The sequence below is a fragment of the Arvicola amphibius genome, chromosome 7 (genome assembly GCF_903992535.2).
Source record: "Arvicola amphibius chromosome 7, mArvAmp1.2, whole genome shotgun sequence".
NCBI classification, from domain to species: domain Eukaryota; kingdom Metazoa; phylum Chordata; class Mammalia; order Rodentia; family Cricetidae; genus Arvicola; species Arvicola amphibius.
In genome coordinates this window covers 99,231,214-99,252,472 of record NC_052053.1, presented here as the reverse complement: position 1 = coordinate 99,252,472, position 21,259 = coordinate 99,231,214, and the positions used below count along the sequence as shown (strand labels likewise).

At 40.9% G+C, this 21,259-nt stretch overlaps 1 protein-coding gene across 13 annotated transcripts in view; it reads left to right on the top strand.

The window, feature by feature from the left end:
* LOC119818468 (DNA repair protein RAD51 homolog 2-like) overlaps window positions 1-21,259 on the top strand; it is a 437,860-nt gene that overhangs the window by 237,796 nt on the left and 178,805 nt on the right. The window contains exon 2 of one of the 13 annotated variants that reach the window (XR_005286127.1): window positions 613-651. The exons of the other annotated variants lie outside the window; for them this stretch is intronic. The gene's annotated coding sequence lies outside the window, so the exon portion shown is untranslated. The remainder of the gene's footprint in view (window positions 1-612; window positions 652-21,259) is intronic. 13 annotated transcript variants of the gene reach the window in all.

Sequence of the window (21,259 nt, the reverse complement as noted above, 5' to 3'; positions counted from 1 at the left end):
TGCCAGAAAGCTGCTGAATGGGGCTCACACCCAGGCTTGAAGTCCAAGCCACAGCTTATCTCACTACCCCACCATGCATTAGTTGCTAAACTGATCACGTTTGAAGAAGTAGTTCCTTCCCTCCCCCATCCTCTCCAGGGGGGAAACTGCAGTGGTTATGCGTCTTCTGCCCAGTTCCAGAGTTCCAGATAGTTCTGCTGTGTCCACGCTGTCTGCCTTGTGTGCAGGGAACAGGCCCTTTCAGATCACCAAAGTAGAGTTTGAAGGCTATATTCCTTTCTCCCCCATGTCCTAACTTCAGACCCAATGCTCGCTGTTTCCTCCTCAGATGAGGGCTGTTATGTTGAAAGACTTTCATTTTAAGGAAGAAAGTGTGGGGGGAGAGCTTAGCAAAGCTCAGGGCTCCCTGTTTTGCTGTTCTGAAAGCCAGCATGCATTTTTGAGAGGTGCTATTTGTTTTCCTATGTAACACTAGGTGGCAGGATAACTACACCACAAGGCACCATCTCCCCTGTTGCTCACTAGCTGGGGGCACAGCGACTAGAGTGCTGAGTAGACCATCTGTGCCTCGGGAGATTAGACTAACCAACCTGGCTGATATTTTCTTGACAGGGAACTGGCTGACGTGATTCTAAAACATATGCTTCCAAGGTACTGTCTTTAAATTTCCTTCTTCCTCTATTCCCTCGGCTCCCTTGCATTTTAGTTTTTCTGCCCCATTGCATTCTGGTAGCAGAGGGCAGACACAGCCTGCAGGCAACTGCTTTGAGAGGCAGATTGGGGTGGATATTGCCCAGTGGTGCTGGCACTCTTGCCTTAGCTTGTCATGGAGGGTCTGATGGTAAGGTACCTGAGACCATCCCCTGAGTTAACTAGATACTTCTCCGTGGATCAGCAGACGGAGCCTAAAGATCACGCTCCCCTTAACTCAGGCATACAGTAAAGATCACTGTCCCCACATAACTCAGGCGTACACTAAAGGTCACTGTACCCACTATCTCAGGCATACACTAAAGATCACTGTCCCCAATAGCTCAGGCGTACACTAAAGATCATGGCTTTCACTAACTCAGATATAAGAGCAGGTTTGTTTTCCTGGTGCATCAACATCTTGATTCTGCTATGTAGCTGTTCTGGGAGTGCTACTGTATGTAGGTGAGACATGACCTCCAGGGTTTTTTCCCCTAATAACTTACTAGGGTCTGCTACCCTGGATGCCTCACACACCGCAGGCCACAGTCAGCTAAATAAAGCTCCAATACAAGCTGTGTACTTTCATGTTGCAAAGAGCGTGAACTTGGGTTACAGAAATAGTTCTCTGGATCGCTGGGGTTTTGTTTTTGTTTTCTAAGAAGGAAGGCACAGCCTTTAAACCAGAACATTGCACACCAGCTGAGGATAGCACTCTGAGAGCACTCACCTTGAGACCCCTGTAAAACCAAGTCTGAATGTAGAAAATTGACCAAACAGAAAAATTTCATTTTAATCGCAAAGCATTCTTTGCTCACAGCTGAAACCACAATCAGATTTCATTAAACAGTGAGTACTAAGCTCCTGATGTAAATTATAAATGATTCCATCTATACAAATTTAAAAAAAAAAAAAAGGAGACTTTAAATCCTGACTTTTCAGGAACTGGCTTGTTGCGTAACACCGAAAACCAAGAGACTTGTTATTTCATACAAATGCTGACATCACACCTACACCACTTCCCAGCTGGGGAGCCCATGGCCTCTTTCAGTTTTCAGCTGGTCCTGATAGATTCCTAATTCACACCTCCAACAGTGGTAACATGACAGAGCCTTGAATGTCACCAAGGGGATTCATACTGCAGGATGATTCTGTAGATGGAGGCTCTAAGTATTCTGTGCATTCTGTTGTCTAACAGAGCTGTGGTTCTTACATTACAATCTGCTGTATAACTTTTGAGAATGCCCCAAACAACAGACGTGAAGCAGGCCACCACCACAGCAACACTTTGGAGCTGGGAGAAGGTGGGGAGACCCTCTCCTTCCCTAAGAAAGAAATGTCATAAAAATATCAAAGCAGAGATCAGATTTCCAGGGGAGGGGTTTCTTCCTGCACTTAGAGCCACACTGACCCCCGAACTACAGCCTGGTTTTGCCCCCACTTCTGTATTTTGCATCCATTCTGAATTACTTTTTTTTTTCTGGTATTTTTACTTCTGTTGGTCACTCCTTTTACTTCACCCTCCCCCCCCCCCCCCGGAGTATCCTGTCTTCATTTTCATACTTTTCCAATTGTTGAATGTCTTCTGCTCTTATGATCCTGTGAGTCTTCATGTGACTGACTCTTCACTATGTGTGCCATGCTTTAAGTCTTGGGAATAGAGGGATGGGGAAAATGAGTCCCAGCTCGTTTCTATATTTGTTTCTGTGACAAGCAGCGTGATTTTCTTACTACAATCCCTGTGAGGTAGAACTCCATCACTTACTTTTTCACAGCAATAAACCAAAATTCAGTCCATTCCTTTAATTAAATGTTTTCAAATACTGCTGAGCTCTTTGCTTTTGTTTTCCCCACTGCAGGACGCAGTGATCGTGGCTTTAGTATCTTTCTCCACAAGAAGAAAAGACATACTCAAAATAGGCACCTCCCTCCCCCCAAGTCCTCTTTGAGTGTTGCCGGGGCCTGTTCATAGCCTTAGGACACCAGCACTAATTCACTGAAGGCCTCAGACCTACTTCTGAGTGACAGTTCACTTCAAAACAGGGACTTGAGAGCCTGGGGTCTAACAGTGAGAAAACCAGAGTGGAGCTGGGGTCAGGAGGCATTTTTTTGGGGGGGGGGATAATATGAGAAAAACACAGTGGCTGCCCCAGCACAGGGCTGCAGCCAGGAGCTGCCACTTGGGCCCGAGTAGACGCAAACTGTTATGGCTCACTGGCCTTGATTTCAGCATTAAAAAGCCAGCGACTGCTCTTGAGTGTCGGTTTATTGAGCTCTCCAGCACAGCCTCATAACTTATATTAATTGGGAGGAAAAATGCTTCCAGAGAAGAGAGAAATGCTCGGCAAACAGCTATGTCTTTGACTAGTTGTCAAGGCCCTGCTGTCTGGAGTCACCAACAAGTCCTCCTCGGTTCTTAAATGACAGACCCCGGGGGGTGGGGGAGAAGGCAGTTCATCCTTGTTGCACTTTTTAAGAAGGAACTAACTCCTTTTTCCTCCAAAGCACATTTTGTTTATGGACTTACCGTCTCTGTAAGGTCTAATTTACTACCGTTCCTTTCCCTAACTTTGAGCACCTCAAGGAGTCTCGTGAAAATTCCTTCTTAAAAGCATAAGGTAAAAGCGTCAAATGTGGTATTTTCGTAGAGGGGAGTGTAGCTTTAGAAGGGACAGGGCCCAGTTCTTTGCTATTTTAGATGCTGGTAAATAACTTCAAACCTGTTAAACCTTTTAAAGGAATGCAGAGGGGTTGTCCCTTTGACTCTAATGTTCCAGAAAGCAAATAAAGGGGACAACTTTAAGAAAATTCAGTCTTTGATGGACTCTATTCTTTGCAGTATCTTGCAGATGTCACATCTGTTCCTATAAGCACACATACTGATTCACTTGCTTCCATGTCTTTTGGGGGAGGCAGGGGGTGTTGTTTGTTTTTTTGAGACACAGTTTCTCTGTTTAGCTTTGACTGTCCTAAACTAGCTTTGTAGACCAGGCTGGCCTCAAACTCTCAGATATCCACCTGCCTCTGCCTCCTGAGTGCTGGAATTAAAGGTGTGTGTCACCACTGCTGGCTTTGCCTCCATGTCTTAACTAGTTCAACAATCCTTGTCCACTACCCAAATGTATTTTTTCAGATTTTTGTGCTATCCTTGTGAAGTTGAATGGGTAAAAGGGGGGCGGGGGACGACGTGAGACAAATAATCCCAAAGTGACTCCTAAATGGTGTATTCTAAGACCTTTATTAAGGGGGAAAGGTCACGGAATGGGAATGGGGGTCCAAACTCAAAGTGTGGAGCACGTAAGAAGGAAGAGAGGGCGAGCTAGGCCGGATGGTGCCTCATGCCCCACTTGGTCCAGCCTCTTAAAGGCCATTCGCTCAAGGAAGTTCCCCATCAGCCTTGTCCAACCCAGCCATTGGAAAAGTGTGAAATGTGTTTTTTGAGAGAGAATAGTGTTACTTAGAGCTGGCATGGTAATCAATGTATATAAAAATTCCCCATTTTGTAACCATCAATGTCTGTTGGTACTGGGTGCGATCTCAGCCCACCATTTTATATTAGTCATTCAAATTAAGATAAGCCTTCATGGCCAACAAGATACCAAAGGGACTAACTGGGCTTATTAGGATTTGAAAGGATGCCTGTTATAGCCTCTCCCTTCTTTTTTTTTATTAATTAAATTTATTTATTTTACATCCCCGCCACTCTTTTCTTCCATTTACTCTCCTCTGACCCCACCCCCACCCCATCCACCATTTCTGTTGAGAAAGGGGAAGGCCTCCTGTGAGAATCAACAAAGCATGGCATATCAAGTTGCAGTAGGACTAAGCACCTCCCCTTGTCCTAAGGCTGGGCAAGGCAACCCAGTATAAGGAATAGGTTCCCAAATGCCAGCCAGAGCACTGGGACAGCCCCTCGTCCCACTGTTAAAAGTCCCATAAGTATACCCAACTACACAATTGTCACATATATGTAGAGGGCCTAGGTCAGTCCCATGCAGGCTCCCTGGTATGTTGGTTCAGACTTGGAGTCCCTATGAGCCCAGATTAGTTGAGCCTCTGGGTTTTCTTGTAATGCCCTTGACCCCTCTGGCTCACACAATCCTTCCTCCGACTCTTCAGTAGGATTCCCCGAGCTCAGCCTAATGTTTGACCATGGGTCTATATCTCTTTCCATCAGTGGCTGGATGACGACTCTCTGATGACAGCTGGGCTAGGCACCAATCTATGAATCTAGGAGAACATTGTTGGGCATTGTTATGTTGACATTAATTGTGTTTGGTTCTATTGCCCAGAGTCCCTTCTTTATATTTGAAACTCTTGTTTCTAGAGGGTCTCTGTAGCTTCTACAAAAGGGAAGAAGTCAAATTCCCTTCTAATCACACAGCTCCAGGAGCCGAGTGTACCTGCAGCAGGCAGTGGAAGCTCAAAACAGCAAGATCATGATAGTCCAGCATTGCATTTTGGCTTGGGAAACTGAGAGCAACTTGGTCCTGAGTTCCTTGGAAGGCTCTAGTGGAACTCTGATGTAGGTCTTCTCTATTATGTATCCCAACTGAATGAGAAAGGATGTGATTGGAAAAGGAGAAATAGAAGAAATAATGTAGATGTGGTATGGTTAGGTGTTTGACGCTTTGCATTTAAATATGGCTGTAACTATATTCTGGAAATGTAATACACTCATTTCAGCCTTAATCTGATTTCCAGGTTCTACACACACACACACACACACACACACACACACACACACACACACAGTGGGCAGGCTTTGACAAACAATGGGAAAACTGCTTTTTTTCTATTCTCTTCTTCTTCTTCTTCTTCTTCTTCTTCTTCTTCTTCTTCTTCTTCTTCTTCTTCTTCTTCTTCTTCTTCTTCTTCTCCTTCTTCTCTTCCTCCTCCTCCTCCTTTTCCTCCTCCTCCTCTTCCTCCTCCTCCTCCTGCTTCTTCTTCTTCAACAGGGTTTTACCCTGTATCTGTCCTGGAACTCACCGAGATCATGCTGGCCTTAAACTCACAGAGATCACCTGCCTTTGCTTCCCAAGTGCTAGGATTAAAGGTGTGTGTCACCATGTCTGACTCAATATTTTTAATAGAACTGTTCTATAATTTCTATTTTCATAGCACTATTGCAAAAACAATAAACTTAATCCTTTTTATCAAATATACTTATTATGTATGCTCTTTACTCATGTGTTGTTGATAGACATTTAGGTGGTGTGTTAGTCTTTTTAAGTGATCTATTTTTGCCTGGAGAAGAGGTGCATTCTTTTAATCCCAGCATTCAGGAGGTAGAGTGTTGTGGAATATTATTTTAACTAGGAAAGGATGTGTTACCTTTGTTTATGCTGCTTTTGTTTAATTATGTGTAGGGAGTGTTGCATTTATTTCACCTTGCCTGCCTAAGGCATCTGATTGATCTAATAAAAAGCTGAACAACCAATAGCTAGGCAGAAGAAAGGATAAGTGGGGCTGTCAGGCAGAGAGAATAAACAGGAGGACAATCCAGAGAAGGAAGAATGCAAGGAGGAAGAGAGAAAAAGGGAGACACCCAGACCAAGAAGCTAGGCAGACACCAGACAGTCAGACATAGAGAAGCAGTAAAAGTAAGATATACAGTAGTAAGAAATGTAATAAGTCTGGAGACAAAAGGTAGATAAACAGGCTAATTTAAAAGAACTAGTCAGAAATGTGTCTAAGCTAGGCCGAGCATTCAAAACTAATACTAAGTTTCATGTCATGATTTGGGAGCTGGTTGGTGGCCCAAAAGAAAAAGTGTGGTACAACAAAGGCAAGAAGATCTCTGAGTTCAAGGCCAGCATGGTCTTCAGAGTGAGTTCCAGGACAGCCAGAGCTATACGGTGAAACCCAGCCTTGTGGGGTGTGGGGAGGGATATTTATTTTATTTTTGATATTAATATAATTACATCATTTCCCTTTAGTTTCTCCAAACCCTTCCACACACTCTTCCTTGCTCTTTTTCAAATTCATGGCCTCTTTTTTTCATTAATTGTTGCTGTGTGTGTGTGTATTCCTAAATATATAAATACAACCTGCCCACTCTGTACATTGCTACTTGTATGTGTTTTTAGGACATCACTGATGCTCAAGAGGAGCAATCTAGAAGGATGAATTATTCATCTTGGGTCACAGTTTGAGGCTTCAATCCATGGTTTTCCAGCTTATAGGACTATGGTAAAACAGAAATGTCTTGGAGAAAGGGAGTGGTAGAGGAAAGCTGTTCACTTCCTGCAGCCAGGAAGCAAAGAGGCATAAGAGGAACAGGCCAAGACCAAGTTATACCATTCAAAAGCACACAGTCAGCAACCCACGTCCTCTAGCTCGATTCCAGCTTCCACACCCATCAACAGATGAAATCACCGATTGCTTCAGAGCCCTCATAGAAACACAAAGACCAGATGACCCTTAACAGGTGGTTTTAAGTTTCCCACTCTTTTAGGTAATACTATATTATCATACTCTTTTTCTTATAAGAAAGCAATATTTTGTATAAATGTGGCCAAATTCTACACTAAAAAGTCAGAAACATGTAAGGAAAAGCAACATTTTTATACTCACTGTTTTTTCTCCAAGCATGTTTAGCATTGTGGTATATTTCCTTCTATACTTTGAAAGTTTTCTGTGTGTCAACAAAATTGATATCCTGCTCTTGGCATCGTTTTCCACTTGGCACTTCCTCACATCCTTCCTTCTTTGGAACATTTGTCTTTTGCTTTTTTTCTCTACTGAAATGCTAATATCTATTTTATATTGATTTATAAAAAATCTTTATGTACTAAAGTTTTAATCTTTTTCTCAATTTTTGTTTCAGTTATTTTCTTCTAGTTTTTCTTTGATTTTTTTAAAAAATATTTATTTATGAAATCATGGATATGGAAAGTTTTATTTAACAAAAATGCCAGTATTTTTCTTTCTTTCTTTTTTTTTTTTTTTTTTTTTTTTTTTACAGTAAAATTACCTTAAGGAAGCGATAGCACTAGTAAACATATCTATCACTTGTTAACTGCCTTTTCAAATGGTGTGTGTGCGGTTACCGTTTGCAACAGTCCTGTGAGGTGTATGATACTATATCTATTTTACTAGTGATGATATTAAGGTACAGGGAATAATGTTTATAGAAGTAGCATAAATGAGATTTAGGTGTGGGCCTATAGCTCAGTGGTAGTATGCTTACCTACTGTGTATGAGGTTCCAAGTTCAAGGCCCATTACTGCCTGAGAGAAAGAGTCAAATTCAGACAGTATGATTATGATTATGCATATATGCCTATTACGTTATGTTTCTGTGTGTTCTCTGTCTCAACAATCAGTAGAAAAATAGTCATCATTTCTTCTAATTTAATAGTTTTATATTTCATTGTTGTTTTCTGGATTTTGCCTTGTATTCTGGGAAATTGGCTCATCTGTAATACAGTTATTCAGTGTCCCACATATATTGGTACCTCTTTAGGAACTTGGAAACAACTTACTGGCATAGTCAATGCCACCAATTGTTTCTTTAGTTAATTATTTCTTCAGAGTTCTTGGTTTGATTTCTTTACACACTTTGGTCTGCATTGTTTTGTAGAATCTCATGTTATTCTTAGTTTTAAAATTTCATAAACTAAGGACTAGCTCTTCAATTTAATTTATATTATTATGGATATGCATATATACATACACACACATGCCTAAAGTCTTATTACTTGGGCCAGCTTGGACTGTACAAAGTTTCCAAAGGTTTAGGCTCAGCTATGTAGTTAGACTCTGTCTAAAGAATAAGAAGAGGTTCTTAAGCTTCACTTAACATTCAGGTAATCCATGAACTTGAAAGATAAAGAGATATATCTCCATTTTCAATGAACGTGGCCACAACTGAGCATTTCCTTCACTGAAAATACATAATAAATGTAAATTAGCAGAACCTGAACTTTAAACCGCAGATACTTAATATTATAGATAGATACTACTTCTAGTGCTTAAGAAACACATCCATTAATATTTTATATATTTTGAATAATTTTGAAACTATCTCTATGATATTGATTTCATTATATTCCTATGTATTATGTTCTATGCACTTAGAAACATATTTCTGAGATGGGGTTGGTCTACCCAGAGCACTGAAGGAATGGTGGCATTGGCATGGGAGTCCCCCCTACACACCAGAAGGCATGTTAGGTGTGCCAGTGGGCTGCATACCTCTGGGGGTTGAGTAACCAAGCAGGGACAAGCTTGAAGATAGGCCACATGTCCTCTCTTTCCCATCGTCTTACTGTGTCACCCCTCCATGTCGTTTCTCTTAGGTGTCTTTGTTTCCTTCTCTGCTTTCTTTCTTCTCTTGCTGTCTTCTTCATCCTACTCTTCCTTCTCTTCTTTTTCACTTAAAAACATCAGTCTTTTAAGGAGATCCACATATTCTTTTTAAAGAAACATATTCTCTTTCTGGTTTACGAATGAATTCAAAGACAAGGAAAAACCAAAAAAGGGTCACACGATAAATCATAACAAGAATTTAAAAAGCAAAATTTGCTAAAGATAAGCATAAACTAATTAGCTGTAGATGATTGGTTTGTCTGGCCCCCGGAAAGCAACAGACCTTCATTCTGGTCCTCTGACATCAAGTCTGCTTTTGTCGCAGGCCTTCCAGTTGCTTTTCCAAGTTTGCCCTCATAAGACAATTAGTCCCTCTGATTTTCAAAGTACTCACAAGCCAGGTCTATTTTGAGAGAATGAGACAACTAGGCCATATTGTTGAAGTACAGTCACTTCTTTGGGATTGTTCCCAAAGTGCCTATCTTTTATGGACAAAAGTTGTCATAAAAGTTCCTCACCCGAAGTGGAACTTCTGATGCCTGTAATGAGTTGATGTTAGTTACTAAGGTGTTTGCACTGTGGTCTTCCCTGTCTGCTGCAATGTAATACTCACTGGCTGCAGATGCCATTTATATAATCTGGGTGGCTATAGAATTTTTCTTCCTGAGAGTAATTTCTGCGTCTGGGATAATGCTATTTTTCTACACCAAAAATATTAGCTCGTCTTACAGTTAATATAAGCTGAAAATTAGAGGTGCCTGGGGGAGGGAAATGAGGCCCACAGATTGTTTACATGAGTGCTATAGTTTCACTTTTTATGCACCAGTCACCTTGGAAGAATTAATGCCCTGTGCGTGTGCCAATCAGATTGCCCCCATCATCACCAAACATTCCATTTGCTTTATTAGAATAATAAATACTGAAAAAAAAAAAACACAAGGTTCATCTGGATCCTTACTGTGGTCAGCTAAAGAAATATATGCTGTACCTTACCTCTGGCTAGACCCTGTCGAGGGTAGAGGTGGAGGAGTGAATTGGACAGATGGATACAGATTTCTTAATGTTGAATTTGATGACTAATCTCCAGTCCTAACCCTTGGAAATTCTTGTCAGCAGTGCAGGGCCAGTGTTGAAGGCTATTCCCATCATGCCCCTCTCTATCTAGTATTTGCTGAGCAATCTGTTTGGAAATGATTAAATGCCTTTCTTTATCTTGCTACGTGTGTGTGTGTGTAGTCACTTCCAAGAAAGTTGCCCAAAAGTCTATTCAGTGTTTTTTACCTGATTTCATGACTAGAATTCTGAACTTTAAGAATCATTTTAAAAAGTTGAATTTTCAGGTCCTTCCATTATAGATACATCTTGTTTTATTGAACTCAAAACAAAACCAGTCATAGATCAATGTGCAGGTGTCTAGTGGGTTTGGAACTCCCTAACACATGCCTGTAATCATTCTTTAGAACCTCATTATAAAGGTTTAGCCCCATTATAGACAATCCAGCGAACATTCTAACTTCTCAGGAAGTCTCCTTTATGCATCTTCTCTCCATCCTACTTCAGAAATTCTTGTGGTCATACCTTGTACCCTGATGTGACCGGTTACACCCTCTCTAAAGTCATAATTTTAAGTGTCCTTTTTTTGACCCCCACCTCATCTACTTTATATCTCAAGCCTGGCAACATACCAACTACATTAAAATCCCCCCCAAACTAATGGTTACACAGCTAAACAAAGGAGATTAGATTCCAGGGTTTTATCTTGAAAAGAAAAAGTAAAATGCTATGACATTATGCTCTTCTATACTGTAAGGATTTGTCGCTTATATTGGTTTAATAAAACACATGGCCAGTAGCCATGAAGTAAGTATAGGTGGGGAAATCAGACTAGGAGAATTCTGGGAAGAGGAACAACAGAGAGTCAGTTACCAGATAGATGCAGAGGAAGCAAGATGAGAATACCTCACTAAGAAAAAATATACCAAGCCACATGACTAAACATAGACAAGAATTATGGGTTAATTTAAGTTGTAAGAGCTAGTTAATAATAAGCCTGAGCTAATAGGCCAAACAATTTATAATTGATATATGTCTCTTTCTGTTTCTTTGGGGCTGAACAGTTGTGGTACAGGTTGCAGAATTTCCGTAAACACCTGTTCATTTTCTTAACCAAACCTGAGTAGCCCATTGTTATGATCACTAGAGTGTATAGACCCTCAACTTCTTTCCCTTAATTATAGTCAGTGAGAAAGTTCTCCATACTATTAAACCTAATAATCCTCTGTCCACTTTATGGCTTCACTAGAGAAACATGAATCCAGTCTAAATCTTACGTTCTTCCTTGAATACCTTCAGTCATTCCTAGAATCCCTTTTAATAGTTCTCTCCAAAGCAAACATCCAATGCCTTTTTTTTAACCATCTCTAATGCTTTCCTTTACTCCCTCGTAGCCATTCCTCTGATTTCTCTGAGGACTTGGAAGTAATTCTTATATTGTGACTAACAAATCTTCCCACTCTGTGTACGCTCAGGTTCTTCCCATTTCAGGTCCTCACTTGAACAGTAGTTCCCATCTGCTTTCACCTCCTCAAACATTTCACAGTGATATTTATTCCTCTTCTTTTCATTACTAATTTTTTTAAAAACATGCTGGCATAACTTCCATCTTTAAAATGAACCCTATATCTCAGATTTCCCCTCTTAATACCCAAGCCAACTCCAAAGACTGTCCTTTCCTTTTCCAACCCATTCATACTGGGTGTTTGTTTCCAGAGTTCCACCATAACTATTTCTGTACAGGTTACTTATGACTGTTTGCCTTGTGGACTCCCTTCATCTTGCATGCCAGGCATACTCCCACTTCATATCACTGTGATCTCACTCACTTAAATTCATGTGTCTGTTCAAATGTTGTATCACCAAAAATGCTCTTAACTGCCTAGCTATCTCCCCAGCCCCAGTTCTACTGTATCTTGATCAAGGGAGTAGCTGTAGGAAAGTAAAAAGAAGATTGAATTTCCAGACCCAAAATTCGGTTCTGAGATTGGCCTTTTATCACATCTGAGATCCAGTTTTCTCTTGTGTGAAAGCAAGGATAAAAATAGAATTACATTATTACAAGAATTAAATATCTCATGTAGGAGTAGCTAGACTAAGACAATGCCTGACACATTGAAAGTAATCTAGAAAAACAGTATTTGTCCATTCACTATAATTTGTTACAATCATGTTATTGTTGGATATAAGAAAATGTCACTGCACAGTATAGCACTTCGGCGTACTAGGTATTTTGAGCTAATGAGGGCTGAAAGGTCTCAATGAAGACAGGTGTGGTGGTGCATCCTTTAATCCCAGCACTTGGGAGGCAGAGGCAGGTGGATCTCTGTGAGCTTGAGGACAGCCTGAGATACATAGTGAGTCCAGGACCACCAGGACTGTGCAGAGAGAGACCCTGTCTCAAAGAAAGAAGGGAGGCAGAAGGGAGGGAGGGAGAATCTTGGAGGTAGTCAAGCATTTCTCTCTCTCTCTCTCTCTCTCTCTCTCTCTCTCTCTCTCTCTCTCTCTCTCTCTCTTTCTCTCTCTCTGTTTCTGTCTCTCTGTTCTCCTGTCTTCCTGTATCCCTTTGGGTCTTTATCATCAAAAGGCCCCATGTCACATAAAACTTTGACAATGTACACGGGTTATGCATTTCTCCCTTTGTTACAGGAGACTCTGTTGTGACCCTTAGGATGGCTGAGGGAAGATATCACCTCTTTTTGCTCCTACACTATTCCTTGCTATCTACCAATGCCTTTCATAGCTCAGTGTATAGGGAAACAGAAACTCCTTATGATCAGTTCCCATGACTGTGTATTATCTTTTGAATGGATTGTTAGTCATGGTAATAAATGAGTCTTGAAGTCAGTACTCTTTGAGCCTCACCTGCCATTTCCTGTCAGTCATGCTTGTTTCTCTATTTGCATTAAGCCTCCACCATTAGGGTGTTTGTGCAGAGCTCACTGGTTCTCACCCTAGTGTCTCCCACAGCATTCTGCAGCATGTGGTCTGTGATGAATGCTGCACAAAGGACTTTTGAACTGAATTTCGGCAGCATCTAGGGGAGGTAATGAATATGTTTTTGCAGGGAATTAGACATCAACCTGATGATTAGGCTATGGCTATGCTCATTGCTTCTTCTGGAAAGTCCTGTGGTGTTGGTGAGGCTGACTAGGCCAGACAGGTGCGAGGATCTTAGATTTTAATTAATGGCATGGGGGGAGTGGTTCTTTTGGAAGACTCAGAGAAGAATATACCCTGATATTCCTGCCAGGTTATGGCTCTGCATCTCTAATCTTTTCGTTTTTTGGTATGAAGAAAGGGGAGATGTTATATAGAGAAAGCTTAACCCTGTCAGTTCCCTGGTGGTGCTTAGTTTTCTCTAACTTTAGGGCCTGTACACCAGGTTCCTGTTTTCCCTCATGGTCTCTTTCTTAGTGTTTGGAGGAGTGAGGTATGGTATCTTGGCCAGGGTACTGAAGTCCAAGCCAGAGGGATATGGCTAAATGGCTGTGTCTATAGACATATTTTGTCTCAGAATCATTTCTTTTCTCATTAGATATTTATTGGCCACCTTCTTTGGGCTGCATATGCTAGCCATTAAAGATGAAGTGTTGATAAAGGCAGAGGTCCTACCTTTAAGGAGCTTGCATCTCAGTAGAAGAGTTCAGATGATAAACAAAACAAAGTATCTCCAGATAGTGAGCTAGTGACAATGGGCAGGAAGATTTTCTCCTGCACAGCGTATGGTCAGGGGAAACATACAAGGATTTGATCTGTGCCTTACATCATGTGAGAGCCATCTAATCATGGGGAAAACTAAGGAAAGCATTCAAACAGAAAGCAGAGCTGGAATGAGACAAAGAAATGGCTACACTGTCCTATGTATGTGTATAAGTTGGCAAGGAGAAGAAACGTTGGGAAGAAAGTAATGTGATTTCTTCACCCGTTGCAAGGTTCATGACTGGCACCCTGTATCTAAAGACAGACTGACAAATTTAACCAATGTCTTGAATGTCTTCGAATGAAGATCCAGATCCAAGGAAAACTCTGTTTTTATGGCTAGCTTTGATCAGATACAGGCACTTGTGTAGACTATGGGTTAGATAAAAAGAGGCTATGAGCCACTGGAGTAGCTTGAGCGGATCCTAGAAAGGCCAGTTTGTTCAGATTCTTTCCTTCATTCCAGGCAGAGAAGAAGATAGCTGTCACATCAGTATCTTCAGGATGGAAGGGCGTAGAGACTTTATTTCCCAGTTTACTCAATTCTTTCTGTTTAAAATGCTCAGTATGCCAATGTGACATATCTTCAACTAGCATTTCTTACATCCCATCATATTAAATTTAGGATAGTGTTCAATTGGACAGTGTAAACAACTACCTAATACAATAGAAGAGATGGATGGAAGAGAAGGTGAAGAGAGAGGAGGGGAGGGGAGGGGAGGGGAAGGGGGGGGAGGGGAGGGGAGGGGAGAGGAGAGGAGAGGTGAGGGGAAGGACAGGGGGAGGAGAGGAATGAAAAGAGAGACAGGAGAAGAGAGGAGAGGAGAGGAGAGGAGAGGAGAGGAGCAAGGCCTTGTATGTAGCCCTGCCTCCTGAGTGGTGGAACTACAGGTGTGTGTCCACATACCTGGGCTTATACCCTATCTAAAGATGTCCTTATTTCTATTTGTTTTTAGTTTTGTTTCATCTTTTCATTTCTTTTACTAAGAGACACAGAGAGAAAGAACATAAAGTTGGGATCTAGGAGAAGTTGTAGGAGGGAAAAATATGATCAAATATATTATTTGAAAAGATTTAAATAAAAAATTTAAAGGATGTCCTTATGTGAATTCTTAAGAACAATAAACACATTCACAAATATCATTAATCCTCCACTAATTGTTAAGGTCTTTTATCTAACCATTGTTTAACTCCATGTCAACTAGAATGCTTCCTACTTTATTTTGAGAAAACTTCCCATCCTTCACAGATTTTAGGCCACCCTGTCATGAAGACCCTCCGTCTCTGGGCTTTGTGCTGTGAATGTCACAGATTAAGGAAGCGGTTTAAACTTGGCGTGGTCCACAGCCTGGTGCAGAAGTTACTGCCTGCAGTTTTTGCTGGCTTTCTCTTTCAGAATTTTTTTGTTCCTGCCACAAGGCAAAAACAGGAAAGAGATGTGTGTGAAAGAATGCTCTCTCTTTTCCTTTTGTGGTGATTGTGTATCTTATGAGAAGGCTCAAAGGTTCCCGGAGCTGTCTGCCTTTTCATGTAAATGGAGCCCTTAAGCCTATTTAGAAGTGTGTAAAAAGCCTGTGGGAGCTGAGGTGAAAGATACAGGGCTGTAGCATCAGCATCTCATTTAGTTTATTCAAGTTCAACTGGGCGCTCTTTCTTCTACATAATTAACGCTACTTCAGGACTGTATTTGACACTTGTCCGTTGTAAATGACGTGCTATGCATATTACTGTATACACATATTACTGTGCAGCAGCTTTATAACTACAAAAGCAACTAACTTGGACTGGGAGGTTTAAGGGATTTTCCAGGGTAGTTTTGACAATGTTAATTTTGCCTTCTACTGCCAACTTTAGAATGCATCTCTGATGTAAAATGACTGTCTGCCTTAAATACCTGCTTATTCACTAAACTGGGTGTGTTGCTTTCCTCCAATGAACGCAGGGCTCAAAGCAACGCTAACCATGGACTTGCTGTTGTTTATAAGCGAGAGTAAGCCTTTCTAGATGCATTTCAAGCCCCTTCCCTCAAGACTGTCCCACCTTGTAGGAGGACGTGTTTGTGCATATTTTCACACGAACGTTGCTGTATGTATGGGCATCACCTGAGTTTGGAACGTCATAGGCCGATACAGAGAACAGCAGGGCCAGAAAGGGGCAACACAGGAGAATTCGAGGGTTAGACCAAGTTCTGTCTTCTGCCCTCCTGTGGCTGAGGAGGTATGGAAAGAAGTGAGATAATGGAGTAGTTGGGAAAGTGAGGGTGACACCTTCCACCCTCTGTCCTGGAGAAATGTCCCCTTACTCTCTTCCCACCTCCCCACCATCCCAAGGAAGAGTTGCTTTAATCAGATGCAAAAGTACTCAGAAATTAGGAGAACCGGTAAATAGCTCATATCTCCATCTCAGTGCAATTAAAATTTGTATCCATGGACCCCTGCTGTGGGGTTTTCACCTGCCTGCTCCACCATCCCATCCCTTCGCAAACCCTTTAGGAGGCTAATAGTTCTCTGAGTCACAGCCTCCTGAGTTGGAATCCTTCCCATAACTTAGTGACGCTAGGGTTAAAGACACGCTGCTCAAAAGAGTATGGTACCCTGTTATTTGCAGAAACCCATAGAAGTAGGGAGATCACTCTCTTCCTTCACCCTTTCGCTCTGAAATAGTCAGAGACCTTACTAGGCAGCGGCCTTCCCCTGACCCAGAGAGGGCATCTTTTATTCTGAAGATCTTAGAACCCAGAAAAGAGGCCCTGTTAAATCCTTTCACCTCCCCATTTAAGTTCTGTTTCCCTTTGTCCAGTCATGGTTCTCCAGTGTCCACCTCTTAGTTAAACCTAAGCATAAAAGTGTCGTGCATTTCCCAAATCCTCTTTTCTGAAGGCTTTCATGGACATAAAATGTATACTCAAGGGGCTGGAGAGACGGTCAAGTAGTTAGAAGCACTTGGTGCTCTTGCAAAGCATCTGGATTCAGTTCTCAGCAAACACATGGCAGCTCACAACTGGCCTCCTCAGACACCAGGAGTACACATAACACATATACATGTATGCAGGAAAATACCCATACACAATTTTTAAAACCTTTAATCAATAAATATGTTTATGCTTTTCTCTTGATAATCTGTTGCCAGGGATACTTAACCATTGATTTAAAAATTAAATTAATTTTAACCAGAAATTAAATCTTCCTTTCCTTTATAGTAGCTACTAATTTTCAAGCAAGACTCTGAGCCTCAGTTTCCTCATCTGTAGCATAGGGATGGAGCCTCCCTCCCTGATGCACTGTGGAGCTGAGAGAAAGCCTGTAAATGCTTTCTTGTAATCTGCACGTGGCCTATTAAAGAAAGTCTGAACACAGATAATCCTAATGCAGCACACATCCTGATGCATCATACAAATCACAGAAACTCGAATCTAACGAGTGTGACAGGAACTAGGGAACTACAGAATAAAAAAGAAACAAAGGTAAGAGTCAGTAAGTAGAAGCCATGTGGCAGCGAGGACACACAGGACAGCCAATCCTAGTGATGAGGACTTACCTTCAACAATTTCAGTATGGCTTTTTTTTTTAACTTAAATGTTAATAAGAATGCATATTTCTCATGAGTACTTATTCCTAAATTTTTATTTTTAGATTTAATAGTTATACTAACTAAATGTACAGTAAAGATTAGTGTATTTCATGGTGCCTTTCTGCTTCCTGACACCAGTTTTTGTTTGAACACGCAGAATTACTATAAGCAAATAAATAAATAATAAATAAATAAAGCAAACACACCAAGCTTTTAGTTCAGAAACCTGAGTCAAGTCAGCAGTCTCTAGGAGGAAGAACATTGGAAGGCCTATGTTCCTTAGTGATAAGTCTAGCCCTCCTCCTTTATTTGACATTATTCTCGTGGAAAACATCTGGTTTAAATAGGCACCAGTGTCAGCCTTGATCATCAGAAACCAAGATGCAGAAATCACAAACAATGTTTACTTAGTGCAGGAAACACCAAGAAGCAACAGAGAAAGTCAGCAGTGTTGCGAGTTTATAAATAAATTTCCCCTATCCAATGCTTCACTTTCAACTGTCATATATCTCTCTTTTGGAAACAACCAACGACCTCAAAACGCAACGGTGTGTGATTGTCCTACCCTGTCAGACCCTTGGGATGGCTCAGCAAACAAACATACCCTTCCCCCTTGGTCCCCCCATGAGAACTCACTGACAGCATTTAGGGTAATCTTATGTGTCAGAGGAGAAGAAAATAGAGTGTAGAAAGCTGGTCACTAGGACTTCATGAGCGTAGAGATCTTTATGAGGGTAAGGATGTTGAAGCGGGATTATTTCAGAGATGTTAGAAGAGTTGGAAAATGCTGAATGATCCATCAGAAGTGTTCAGAATCTAAGAGGGCAACGGAAGGACAGTAAGAGAAGACTGTTCGTGCTGTAAGCACTCATCTGCCCTCTGGGACGTAACCTATTCCAGTCGTGAAGGCCAGGTCTGAAAGCGAGGAAATAGGAAAGTGTGGCCTGTCAACTCGGAAAACCTTCAACTCATAGGATTGTGTCTCTAAGTAGCATATAAAATTCATCTCAATGTTTGATGTGAAATAAAAGGGATAATCTAAGGCAAGAAGATTGGGTAGAATATCGGCAAGTGACCAGGCATCCTGGGATGCCTAGGATAGTCTTGTATTTCAGTCTCCTTTTCCAGGTCTAGTTCGTGTTACTGTGAGGAATTCCTGTTACTGATGTCTTCAGTGAATATGTTCTTATGACCCTATAATGACAGTTACCAGTGGCCAAAATAAACTGGGTGCAGATGTAGGGTTATAAACGGTAGTTATTGTATGTTTGGGAAAATGGCGTGGTCCTAGTAAAGTGTACCCTCAAGACTTACCACTTGTTTACAAAATAAGTCTATTGTAGGTACATAGTGCCATAGCGAGTCTTCAGCCGCCATTTCCTTGGTGCCTACTGTGCTATTCTGTACCAACAGCTGTGAGTGAGACTTGGCTTGTCTTTAAAAATGCTCCTAGATCAGCACATCAGATGTGTGAGAAAATAATCAAGACAATAGAGTTATTCTGTTTGAACAAATCAAGCGCACAGTGGAAGAAGACAGTTCACCCTGGAAAATCAGGAACTCAGAGAGGAGGAAGTAGATGGCTCACATTTTGAAAGGTGAAGATAACCATGCTCAGGAAAAAAAAAAAATGAGCTGCAAATTACAGGACTATAAGAGACATGTGACTCCGAGCTGAAGGGCATCAGATCGGATTAAGTTTGTAGATAGAGGGTCCCATCAAATATTTCCCTACTCACAAGTAAATTCTTATTTGGCAAAGTAATCAGTATTTGTACTGTTGGCAATAGGCTTTAAGCCCCTTGTTCAGGCACCAGAAGCCAGCAGGGAGAAAAGATAATTTTCTTTCCTTACTCAGTACAAGGTTCGGGGCTGACACCCTGCCACAGAGACAGTCTAACAAGAGAAAAACATAAACAAATATATTTAACCAAGGTTTATGTGACACAGGAGACTTCAGACACAAGCCCAAAGACCTATGGAAACTATTTTTATGACCTGTTAGGCAGAATATGATGGGAGGTGAAGGGTGTGACGGTGGGCCTAACTCAGGAAACCTAGTAAAGGCTGTTTGTTCCAGTTCTGTTTGGTCTCCAAAATATGGGTAGAACTTCTCTAGAACGGGAGCCTCATGACCTGATTCTTGAAGATCTAGGTCAGAAAAAAAAAGTAATGGCTTCTGTCAGGTGAGACAGGCAGAAGAAGATCACAAAGAGTTCTTCCTGCTTTAGTTTCTTTAACTTAAAATACTCTTGACAAGAAGTCATGGACTCATCTTCTAAACCACAACATTTCTTTAGAAAGGAAATTGATTTTTGATCTAAGTGAAGCTAATACAGCAGTGTGTTTTAAGTGAATAAAGGACAGACCATATGGCCAAATGGACTCTACCATCTAAGAGCCGAATAACTTCTGATAGGTTAGAATTCTGGCCACTCTGGTGCCTCTGTGCTAGAGAGCATATATAGTACCTTCCCCATAATATCGTGCCTCCAGGGCAGAAATAAAAGTGAGGATGTTTTGTAAAGTGCTTTGAAGATCTGTAAAAATTATTTTATAAAAGCCATAAGCACACCATTTATTGTGTAGTCCTATATAGTCTGTAAGTCCCTGCACAGACACAGAGCCCCTTCGTCTTCGCGGTACATTGTATTTAAATACAGTGGATGAAAATAAATGTGAAAGCAGAAGAATATTGTGTTTTCAGCCAAGATCTTGATATCAGGAGGAATGTTTTACCCTTGTGATTGTGAGTTCTGGAGGTGAGCAATTCAGTTGATTCAGATCCCCAAAGTATCCCTAATAATAGGAACACCATGGCAACAACAAAGACTGGAGACCTACCTCAATTTAGGCAACTTGTGTAAGACAAACAAATATAGTATAATATGGGGGGAAATCACCCATGCAAGACTAGGAAAGTAATTTAATATTTTTACATTTAACATCAAAGGTGATGGCAAAGAAAACATGATGACCACTGGGAAATTCAAATGGGAAAATTAGTTTCTTATCCCAAGGCAGTAGAAGGAGAACGAAGATGAGTGATTTTTCTTTATTTATGAGAGGAAAACTGGAAGATTAGATTAGCATCAAATTTTCTAAAATTCTATCTACATCTAGTAAAGTGCATAGCTTACTGAGTTTTGACACTTACATATACCTAATAGAGTTTCTGTCACCCAGAAATTTCCCTTGTGTGCCTTTGTAGCTATTGTCTCTCTCCTTAGCCTCTGACAAACATGGATTTGCTTTTCTTTTGATCAAATAATTTTGCTAATGTTTAATTTTAATTTATGTTCTTCTCTTTTTTTTTTTTTGGTTTTTTTCGAGACAGGGTTTCCCTGTAGTTTCTAGAGCCTGTCCTGGAGCTAGCTCTTGTAGACCAGGCTGGCCTTGAACTCAGAGATCCGCCTGCCTCTGCCTCCCAAATGCTGGGATTAAAGGCATGTGCCACCACCGCCTGGCAATTTATATTCTTCTTATAATAGTTGAACATCATTGAAGCGTAGGATTCAGATCTTTCATCTGGTAGAGAGAACAGTTCCAGAAACTTCTGAGCCCTTGTTGTTTTTATACTTTGGTGGAAATGTTTATTTTTCTATCTTATAAATCTGTTGTGAAGAATCCAGAGAAGTCATGTATGAAAAATAATTATATACAGCTCAATTGACTATTTGAAAATTAATTAATTAAAATTAATTAAGTGAAATTAATTAATCTCACTTGTAAGAGTGATACTTTTAGATATTAGCTCTGTAGAGGAAATATGCCAGAACTCTTGTGCCCATATAAACCCTTGAAGGATGGTACTCCAATATAGAGAGGAAATTTTATTTTGAAATATTTGACTTAAAGTTTCATAATTCAGTGTTCTGTCTCTGACAATAGAGGTGAACAATTCACTTGCCTGATGTATCTTAGTTGACATC